Source organism: Martes martes (assembly GCF_963455335.1).
Source record: "Martes martes genome assembly, contig: scaffold_56, whole genome shotgun sequence".
In the NCBI taxonomy this organism is placed as follows: Eukaryota; Metazoa; Chordata; class Mammalia; order Carnivora; family Mustelidae; genus Martes; species Martes martes.
In genome coordinates, this window is record NW_027666585.1 from 1 (window position 1) to 11,154 (window position 11,154).

The window sequence follows — 11,154 nt, forward strand, 5'->3', positions numbered from 1 at the left end:
GCCAAGACATATTCAGGCTACTAAATGAAAAGAACGTGCAGCCAAGAATATGTTACCCAGCAAGTTTCCCATTCAGAATGCAGGAGAGATAAAGAGCTTCCAGAACAGACAAAAACCAAACAAATATGGGACCACCAAGCCAGCCCTACAAGAAATATTAAGGGGGATTCTGTAAGTGAAGAGAGACCCCAAGAGTCACAGAGACCAGAATGAAACAGATAACTACAGAAACAAGGACTTTACAGGAAACACAATGCCAGTAAATTCATATCTTTCAATAGCTGCACTGAATGTAAATGGGCTAAATACTGCAATCAAAAAACACAGGGTATCAGATTGGATAAAAGAGCAAGAACCATCCATATGCTGTCTATAACAGACTCATTTTGAAACTAAGGACACCTCCAGATGGAAAGTGAGAGGATGGAGAACCATTTACCACACAATGGGCCTCAAAAGAAAGCTGGGGTAGGGATGCCTGAGTGGCTCAGTTGGTTAAGACGCTGCCTTCAGATCAGGTCATGATCCCAGGGTCCTGGGATCAAGTCCCGCATCGGGCTCCTTGCTCGGCAGGGAGCCTGCTTCTCCCTCTGCCTCTGCCTGCTTGTGCTCTCTCTCTCTCTGAAAAATAAATAAATAATTAATAAAATCTTTAAAAAAAAAGAAAGCTGGGGTAGCGAACCTCATATCAATTAGATTTTAAACCAAATACTGTCGTAAAAGATGTAGAGAAACACTACATCATGCTTAAAGGGTCTACCCAACAAGAAGATCTAACAATTGTAAATATCTCTGCCCCCAAAGTGGGAGCAGCCGATTATATAAAACAATTAATACTCAAAATAAAGTAACATGGTGATAATAATACATTAATGCGAGGAGACTTCAGCATTCCACTCACAGCCATGGATAGATCATGAGGCAGAAGATCAAAAAGAAACAAGAGCTTTGAAAGATACATAGGACCAGATACACTTTGTAGATATATACAGAATATTCCATCCTAAAACAACAGAAAACTCATTCTTCTTGAGTGCACATGGGACATTTTCCAAAATAGATCCCATACCAGGTCACAAATCAGGTCACAACCAGTACCAAAAGACTGAGATTGTCCACTGCATATTTTCACACCACAATACTTTGAAACTGGAACTCAATCACAAGAGGAAATTTGAAAGGAACACAAACACTTGGAGGTTAAAGAGCATCCTGCAAAAGAATGAAGGGGTCAACCAGGAAATTAAAGTATTTAAATAATTCACTGAAACCAATGAGAATGAAAATGCATTAGTTCAAAACAGCAAAGGTGGCCTAAGAGGGAAGTACGTAGCATTACAAGACTCTCAAAAAAATTAGAAAAATCCCAAATACACAAGCTAACCGTACACCTAAATGATCTGGTGAAAGAACAGAAAATGAGGCCTAAACCCAACAGTAGATGAGAAATAATAAAGATTAAAACAGAAATCAATGAAATAGAGACCAGAAGAACAGGGGAACAGATCAACAAAACTAGAAGGTGGTTCTTTGAAAGAATTGATAAGATTGAAAAACCTCTGGCCAGGCTTATCCCAAAGTAAAGGATACAAATTAATAAAACCATGAAGGAAAGGGGAGAGATCATGACCAACACCAAGGAAATACAGGCAAGTATAACAACATATTAGGAGCTAACACATCCCCACCCACAAAAATATAGGCATCTGGAAGAAATGAATGCATTCCTAGACATGTATAAACAATGAGACTGAAACTGGAAGAAATAAAAAACTTAAACAGACCCATAACCAGCAAGGAAATTGAAACAGTCATCAAAGATCTCCCAACACGAGTCCAGGGCCAGATGGCTTCCCAGGGGAATTCTACCAAACATTTAAAGGAGACATAATACCTACTCTTCTGAAGCTGTTTCAAAAAATAGAAATGGGGGACACCTGGGTGGCTCAGTGGGTTAAAGCCTCTGCCTTCGGCTCAGGTCATGATCCCGGGGTCCTGGGATGGAGCCCCGCATCGGGCTCTCTGCCCAGCAGGGAGCCTGCTTCCCCTCTCTCTCTCTGCCTGCCTCTCTGCCTACTTGTGATTTCTGTCTGTCAAATACATAAATAAAATCTTAAAAAAAAAAAAGAAATGGAAGGAAAACTTCCAAACTCATTCTATGAGGCCAGCACTACCTTGTCCCCAAAACCAGACAAAGACCCCACCACAAAGGAGAATTACAGACCAATATCCCTGATGAACATGGATCCAAATATTCTCACCAAAATACTAGCCAAAAGGATCCAACAGTACATAAAAAGGATTATTCACCATGATGAAATGGGATTCATGCCTGGGCTCCAAGTCTGGTTCAACATCTGCAAATCAATCAGGGTGATACAATACATGTATAAAAGAAAGGACAAGAACGATATGACCCTTTCAACTGATACAGAAAAAGCATTTGATCAAATACAGCATCCTTTATTTAAAGATTTTATTTATTTATTTGACAGTTAGACATCACAAGTAGGCAGAGAGTCAGGAAGAGAGAGCCTGATGTGGGGCTTGATCCCAAAGACCCTGGGATCATGACCTGAGCCGAAAGCAGGGGCTTTAACCCACTGAGCCACCCAGGTACCCCATACAGCATCCTTTATTGATTAAAACCCTTCACAGTGTAGGGATAGAGGGAACACACCTCAGTATCACAAAAGCCATCTATGAAAAGACCACAGTGAATATCATTCTCAATGGGAAAAGAATGAGAGCTTTCCCCTTAAGGTCAGGAACATGGCAGGGATGTCCCCTATCATCACTGCTATTCAACATAGTACTAAAAGTCCTAGCCCCACCAATCAGACAACAAAAAGAAATGAAAGGCATCTAAATCAGCAAAGATGAAGTCAAACTCTCTCTTTGTAGATGACATGATACTCTATGTGGAAAACCCAAAAATGCCACCCCCAAGTTACTAGAACTCACACAGCAATTCAGCAAAGTGGCAGGATATAAAATCAATACACAGAAATAAGTTGCATGTCTATACACCAACAATGAGACACAAGAAAAGAAATTAAGGAGTCAAGCCCATTTACAATTGCACCCAAGCCATAAGATACTTTGGAATATACCTAACCAAAAAGGCAAAGGATTTGTACTCAAAAAAATACAGAACACTCATGAAACAAGTTGAGGAAGACACAAGGAAATGGAAAAACATTCCATGCTCATCAATTGGAAGAATAAATACTGATAAAATATCTATGCTACCCAGAGCAATGTACACATTCAGTACAATCCCTATCAAAATACCATTGACATTTTTCACAGGGCTGGAACAAACAATCCTAAAACATGTATGGAACCAGAAAAGACCCCAAATAGCCAAATAAATGTTGAAAAAGAAAATCTGAGCTGGTGGCATCACAGTTCTGGACTTTAAGCTCTGTTACAAAGCTGTAATCATCAAGACAGTACGGTACTGGCACAAAAACAGATATATAGATCAATGGGACAGAATAGAAACCCCAGAAGTGGATGGTCAACTAATCTTCAATGAAACAGGAAAGAAGATCCAATGTGAAAAAGAGAGTCTCTTCAATATATGGTTTTGGGGAAAATTGGACAGCCACACGCAGAAGAATGAAACTGGACCATTTCCTTACACCACACACGAAAATAGACTCAAAACAGATGAAAGACCTCAATGTGAGACAAGACTCCATCAAAATCCTAGAGGAGAACTCAGGCAGCAACCTCTTCAATGTTGGCCGCAGCAATTTCTTGTTGGACATGTCTCCAAAGGCAAGGGAAACAAAAGCAAAAATGAACTTTTGGGATTTCCTCAAGATAAAAAGCTTCTGCACAGCAAAGGAATAGTTGTCAAAACCAAAAAGCAACCTAAGGAAATGGAGAACATATTTGCAAATGACATATCTGATAAAGGGCTGGTATCCAAAATCTAAAAAGAACGCAAACTCAACACCCAAAGAGTAAATGATCCAGTCACAAAATGGGCAGAAGGCATGAACAAACGTTTCTCCAAAAAAGACATCCAAATGGCCAACAGATATATGAAAAAATCACCAACTTCGTTCAGCATCAGGGAAAAACAAATCAAAACCACAATGCAATACCACTTTACCCCAGTCAGAATGGCTAACATGAACAAGTCAGGAAATGACAGATGTTGGCAAGGATGGAGAGAAAAGAGAACCCTCCTACACTGTTGGTGGGAATGCAAGCTGGTGCAGCTGCTCTGGAAAACAGCATGGAGATTCCTCAAGAAGTTGATAATAGAGCTATTCTATGACCCAGGAATTGCACTACTGGGTATTTACCCCAAAGATATAAATGTAGGGATCCAAAGGAGCACCTGCACCCCAATGTTCATAGCAGCAATGTCCACAATAGCCAAACTATAGAAAAACTCCAGATGTCTATCAACAGATGAATGGATAAAGAAGATGTGGTACATGGAATGCTATGGAATACTATTCAGTCAACGAAGAAACGAAACCTTGCCATTTACAATGACATGGATACAACTAGAGGGTATGATGCCAAGTAAAGTAAGCCAATCAGAGAAAGAAACATCATATGATCTCAGTGGTATGTGGAATTTAAGAAACACAACAGAAGATCAGAGGGGAAGGGAAGGAAAAATAAAACAAGATGAAACTAGTGAGAGACAAACAGTAAGAGACTCTTAATCATAGGACACAGTCTGAGGGTTGCCGGAGGGCAGGTAGGTAGAGGGATGGAGTAACTGGGTGATGGGCATTAAGGAGGGCATCTGATGTAATGAGCACTGGGTGTTACACAAGACTGATGAGGGGTGCCTGGGTGGCTCAGTCATTAAGTGTCTGTCTTCAGCCCAGGTCATGATCCCAGGGTCCTGGGATCAAGCCCCACACTGGGCTCCCTGCTCAGCGGGGAGCCTGCTTCTCCCTCTCCAGCTCCCCCTGCTTGTGTTCCCTCTCTCGATGTGCCTTTCTCTGTCAAATAAATAAATAAATAAGATCTTTAAAAAAAAAAAAAGACTGATGAGTCACAGGCATGTACCTCTGAAGCCTATAATACATTATATGTTAATTAATTGAATTTAAATTTTAAAAACGTTTTTTAAAAGTGAGGTTTGACTACCATGGCAGAGGGACCATGTGGAGAGGCCCTGAGAGAACATGCAGGTGGACCGGAATCCAGAAGAACCAAGACTTCCGGTTGAACAAACCAAGGTACTGATCATAGGAGTACAGCTGTCTTCGGCTCTGGAGCAGTCCATTTCCTGGCCAAACCCCTCCAAGTGATCCCAGCTGATGCCACATGGAACAAAAGAACACCAGCCAAAAAAAAAAAAAAAAAAAAAAAAAAAAAGAACACCAGCCAAACATTCCCCGTGTCTGGCTCACATTATGAGAAACCGTTCAATAGTTGTTGGCTTAAGTCACCAATTTTGGGGGCAGTTGGTTCCGCAGCAGTAGGCAACCTGGAACACCCCCGTGCGGCCACTGGTGTGAGTGAAGGGAGGGGCAGAAGCAAGAATGTGGGGGGCGAGGAGATCTGAACCACTTGCTCACAGGCCTTGTGCAGCACTCGGTTCTGCTCATTTTTGATCTGGGATGTGGTATGTCTATCCAACGGTAATTAAAGCTGTAACTCCTGACCTTATCCCTTGATTGGTCTGCTAGCACCCAGCTCCTCACGGGCAGTTCCCAGCGCCCCCATGGATATTCGCTGTCCCATGTCAGGAGCCCTGTCTCTACTAAAGCCCAGGAGCTATCCCCTAATAGGACACACCTCTTGCAGTACACAGCACGGCTTGACCAGGAACCTGGGGTGTGTGTTGTGACTCTCTGTTGGGGCCTTACCAGCAGGAACACCACGCTGCATCTTGTCCCACCTCGGCGACCTCTACAGCCTGGGCATCTCTTGGCTGTGGTAGAGCTACTCCAGAGCCCCATTCTGTTCTGGGATCCAGTCAGTCACTGGAAATGGTCTCGTGAACGCAAACATGTTGCCTCTAGAATAGAAGGAGGGTGTCCAGGCATTAGTGGTGTTACCATTAACTGTGTTAAATATGACAAGGAATAATCTGTTCTTTACCTTAGAACAATGACCTGGCATGCTCCAGACCACTGGCCCTCTAGAAACTTCAGGGATGTGGAGGGCCTTGAAACATAACAGGGTTTCTCTCCCAATCTCAGGATTACACTGCCTTACCAATACCACCAACATATTCACCGATCCTGGCTCATCCTGCTTGTGTAATTATATATCATCAATACGGTGGAACCAAGTGAGGTTCTGTGGCGTGTCCAGAAGGCCCATACCCGGAGGCCGCCCGAGCTGCCTCATATTTTCTCATGAGAGGAGTTAGATTTTCAGGCATTCTGCAAACCAGTTGTTAAAACAGCCACTATTAAAAACAAGTCATTATAAACTTATAAGTTGTATTAAAAGCAGAGATAATATTTTAAAGTGATCATTTCCTGGTTACTTTACTATATTCTCTGATTTTTTTTTTGCTTTTATTTGTATTTATTTGATGCAGAATTTACTCCCAGGCCATACATCTTTGCTTCTTCAGTTCTTCTGGGGCAGCTTTTCCTTCTGGGCGACCTCCTCTTCTGCGTCAGGAACAATCTGCTCTTTCTCAGTAAGGATCATCTCAATGTGGCAGGGAGAGCTCACGTGTGGTTGAATCTGACCATGAACCCAGTAACTTCTGTGTCACATCTTGGGGGCTTTGTTCACCTGGATGTGCTCAGGGACCAGAGAATCTACTGAACTCTTAAGCTCAGCATGACTCTCTGCATTTTTAAGCACGTGCAGTAAAATTCGGAACTCTTTTTGGGCCACGGGCCCTGTGTCCACCCCTCTGTTTGGCCTGGGCACACCTCCCAATGCCACCATTGTACCCAGGGAGAGGTGCACGCTGCTTCTGCAGTGACGTCCTTCAGATACTTGGTGGCTTTCCAGATATGCATATTTCTGATGGCCTGGGCAGTTTCAGGTGTGTTCTTAAAGTGAACAGGAACATTCAAACTTCTTGATTTGCATGATTTTGTAGGGTTTTCTGGGTCAAGTGAATAGTGAACTATTTTCAGAGATATATTCAGACTGCTTACGGGACGAGCTATATTTTATGCTAAACTATGCTTATTGACATCTATTGTGTCTGTATGATTAAAAAATATAATAATATACTGCATGGGGGTGTGTTACTGTATACAGCTCTCCAAATCTGCATTTTCAGTAAAGTTACACTTTTACTGGAAGCTTAAAATCAGGTGTGGTAGAAACAGTCACGCTACAAGGGTGCCTGGATGGCTCAGTGGGTTAAGCCTTTGCCCTCGGCTCATGTCATGATCTCATGGTCCTGGGATCGAGCCCACATTGGGCTCTCTGCTCAGCGGGGAGCCTGCTTCGCCCTCTCTCTCTGCCTGCCTCTCTACCTACTTGTGATCTCTCCCTCTCTGTCAAATAAATAAATAAAAATCTTTTTTAAAAAATTAAAAAAATAGAAACAGTCACACTACAGAAATCAGCAAACAGAACAAATCATGCGTTTCTGCCTGTACTACCAGCACATGCTGTCCACGTCCCTTTGGGCCACATTACGATGCCAGAGTTATGATACAGTAACATAAATGTATAGTTGTACACATGTCATGTAGAGGCAAACTGCTCCTTGTCCTCCATCCTGTATTTAAAAACACATTCATCAGTAGCCAAGAGCCACATGTCAGAGCCCCAAGCTGTGTTAATTAGGCATGACAGCTGCAGTTAGGACAACCACCTGGTTGAGTTCCTCGTGGCCTACTGTCACCTTCCAGGATCTGGTCTGGTATTTATAGGGACCAGAGGGGTCAATGAAGGGGACATGATAGGGACAACCACCTCCTGCATCCATTTAAGTGGCATCAACCTCCACCATTTCCTTTAGACTGTGATATTGCTCTGGACTTAGTGTCTTTGTGGAGAAGGGGGTACAGATTTGGGGCTCCCACTCAGCCTCCTCCTACCATATCACTTACTCCACTGGTCCAAGAACAAATGTGGCAATTCTGCCAAATACTGGGTGTTCCAACTAGACATTCAGGGACTATAAGAATGACTAGTAAGGGGCACCTGGTTGGCTCAGTTGGTTGGGTGACTGCCTTTGGCTCAGGTCATGATCTTGGAGTCCTGGGATTGAGTCCTGTATTGGGCTCCCAGCTCCATGGGGAGTCTACTTCTCCCTCTGACCTTCTCCCCTCTCATGCTCTCTCTCAAATAAATAAATAAAATGTTAAAAAAAAAGGAATGACTACGAGGTAGGTCCACAGACCTCACAGAGCCACTGTGATTTGGGCCAGGGTGCCACTGATCAGCTGATCCCATGATTCCCTACTTCAATGAAGGACAGGCATGTTCATGACTCAGCTATGCTCTATGACCCTTAGACAGTTCCAGCCCTAGGGTTTTGTAGTTCTGTGTTGCTGCAATCAGTCCAACTCAGACAGAAGTCGATGGGACGGAAGGAAGTTGAGCACTTTAAAAAGTAGGATCCTACATAGTTGAATCAGAGGCTTAGAGGAATATCTAGAAGCCTGGGGGAGTCTCTGGGGTGGGAGGGTGGATACCTCCTTGTTCTTCCTGACAGAAAGAAGCAGTGGGGGACCGCTTTACCCTCCACGAGGATAGTAAATGCTGGCACGGTTCCTCTAGATAGTCCCCTGCCTCTCTACAATAATCAGGAGCTAATTGTCTTTGGACTATGGGACTCTAGGGTCTTAATAAAATTAATGAGCTCTTTCCCCCATGGGATGGGAGTCATGCAATCCCTCCCTCCAGCACCAGATCAACACTTTTACCTCCCATGCCCCTGAAACAGCCTACCTTCTCCCCAGCCAAGGGAAAAGGCTGTTCACAAGCAGGGGCCTCGGACCTCTGGGACCTCCCCTTCCCTGCAGGGACGTGGTGGGCTGAGGTTGGCACGCAGCCCTTGCAGCCATCCCACTTAGGTTTAGATGTCAGCTCTCGTGCTCACTGATCGGACTGTGGCAAGGGATCTCATCTGTCTCTGCTTCAGACTCTACATCAAAGGGAGAGGACACCCAGAGTCACTGTGTGGGTGGTGAGATGCGTGCTGGTGTTTGGCAACCAGCTTAACTGGGGCAGATACAGCCCCCTGTTGAAGGGCTGGCCAATTTCCATGGCATAAATATTCCCACAATGGCTAGTCCAAGCTACCAACAGTTTAACTCTCTCTCACAAAAGTCCCCAAAATTTAACAGTCAGGAGCTATTATGAACCAGTTCCAGCACATCTCATGTCCGTGTGCCTAGAGAAGTGCCTGCTGGCAAGCAATAGCAACCCTCCATAAGATGAGGGACCCAAGGGCCCATTCCAGGCTACCCACTCCTCTCTGGTATGTCTCCCTCTTGATGTCCACAAGGAGGCACCAGTGGAGAGTTTTGCCATCACAGGTGGCAGAGGGGACTTCTTTTCGCCCTCTTAACATTTATAATAACAATAAACCACTCAAAAGAAGAGATAATAGGGCTTAAACTTTTATATTACAAAGGAATTTCATTTCCTCATCAATGTTGGTATTTACATAATAGCCTGGAATTGTAAAATGAAAAATCAAGCCAAAGCAAAACAAAAAGAGAAACCATGTTAAAGTGAAAGGCAAAAAGGTGATATTTTACATATGAAGTAGAAAATGAAATTGATGTGCAGACAAATTCTGATTCTGCAACAGATGAATACAAAGACTTCTAAGGGATTCACCTCAATCGAAAATGTTAATTAATGAAAATAACAGCATTATCTGGAGGCAAAAGTTCTGGACTCAGTAGGTGGAAGTAAGGACCATAAATCAACCAAACATCATCATCAGGACCCTACTTCCCTTCTACTATCTTCAATGAAGGAAGTAGTAAAAGAGGTGGTAATCCATCTACAGGATGGGTAAAAAAGTTCAGGACCCTTAGCAGGAAATGTTGGAAATTCCAAAAGAGACTTCATGCCCTTGCTTATTTCTTATTTTGTTACCCTTAGCCTATCTATACTCACAGACAACCAGACTATGCTCAATGGCCTATCAATGAACTTATAAATTACTATATACTGGTGCTATGGATGATAAGTGTTATTTGGGGTATACAGATACTAATAAGCAGGACTAAACCACAGAATTTATGACAAATCTCTCAGCCTCCCAAAGGCAATAAGTTTTTTAAACATACTCAGGGAAAATATTTTTTAAAAAGTTTAATAAAACCATATTCATTTTTATTCCCAGCTAAATTTTATTTCATTTTTTATTATTATTATGTTCAGTTAGCTAACATACAGTACATCATTAGTTTTTGATGTAGTGTACAATGTTTCATTAGTTGCATGTAATACCCAGTACTCATCACAACACGTGCCCTCCTTATTGCCCATCACCCAGCTACCTCATCCCTCCACCCACCTCCCCTCCAACAACTCTTTGTTTCCTAGGGGTTAAGAGTCTCTCATGGCTTTTCTCCCTCTCTGATGGCTTCCCGTTCAATTTTCCCTCCCTTCCCCCATGGTCCTCCATTCTATTCCTTCTGTTCCACATATGAGTGAGACCATACAGTTGTCTTTCTCTGTTTGACTTATTCAACTCAGCATAATAACCTTCCAGTTCCATCCACGTCAATGTAAATGACAAGTATTCATCATTTCTGATGGCTGAGGAATATCCATTGTATATATGAACCACATCTTCTTTATCCATTCATCTGTTGAAGGGCATCTCAGCACCTTCCACAATTTGGCTATTGTGGACATTGCTGCTATGAACATTGGGGTGCAGGTGCCCTTTCAAATCAGCACATTTGTATCTTTAGGGTAAATACCCAGTAGTGCAATCCTGGGTCATAGGGTAGCTCTATTTTTATCATCCTGAGGAACCTCCATACTGTTTTCCAGAGTTTCTGTACCAGCTCACATTCCCACCAACAGTGTAAGAGGGTTCTCCTTCTCCACACCCTCACCAACACTTGTTGTTTCCTGTCTTGTTAAATTTTGCCATTTCAACTGATGTAAGGTGATATCTCAGTGAGGTTTTGATTTGTCTTTCCCTGATGGCTAATGATATGGACAATTTTGTCATGTGTCTGTTGGCCATTTGTATGTCTTCTTTGGAGA

At 42.9% G+C, this 11,154-nt stretch overlaps 1 pseudogene across 1 annotated transcript; it reads right to left on the bottom strand.

Moving 5' to 3' along the window:
* Positions 1-6,538: 6,538 nt before the first annotated feature.
* Positions 6,539-6,971, bottom strand: LOC308337912 (large ribosomal subunit protein uL22-like; annotated as a pseudogene). The gene has a single exon. The product of its transcript is annotated as a large ribosomal subunit protein uL22-like (transcript).
* Between the last annotated feature and the right edge of the window lie 4,183 nt (positions 6,972-11,154).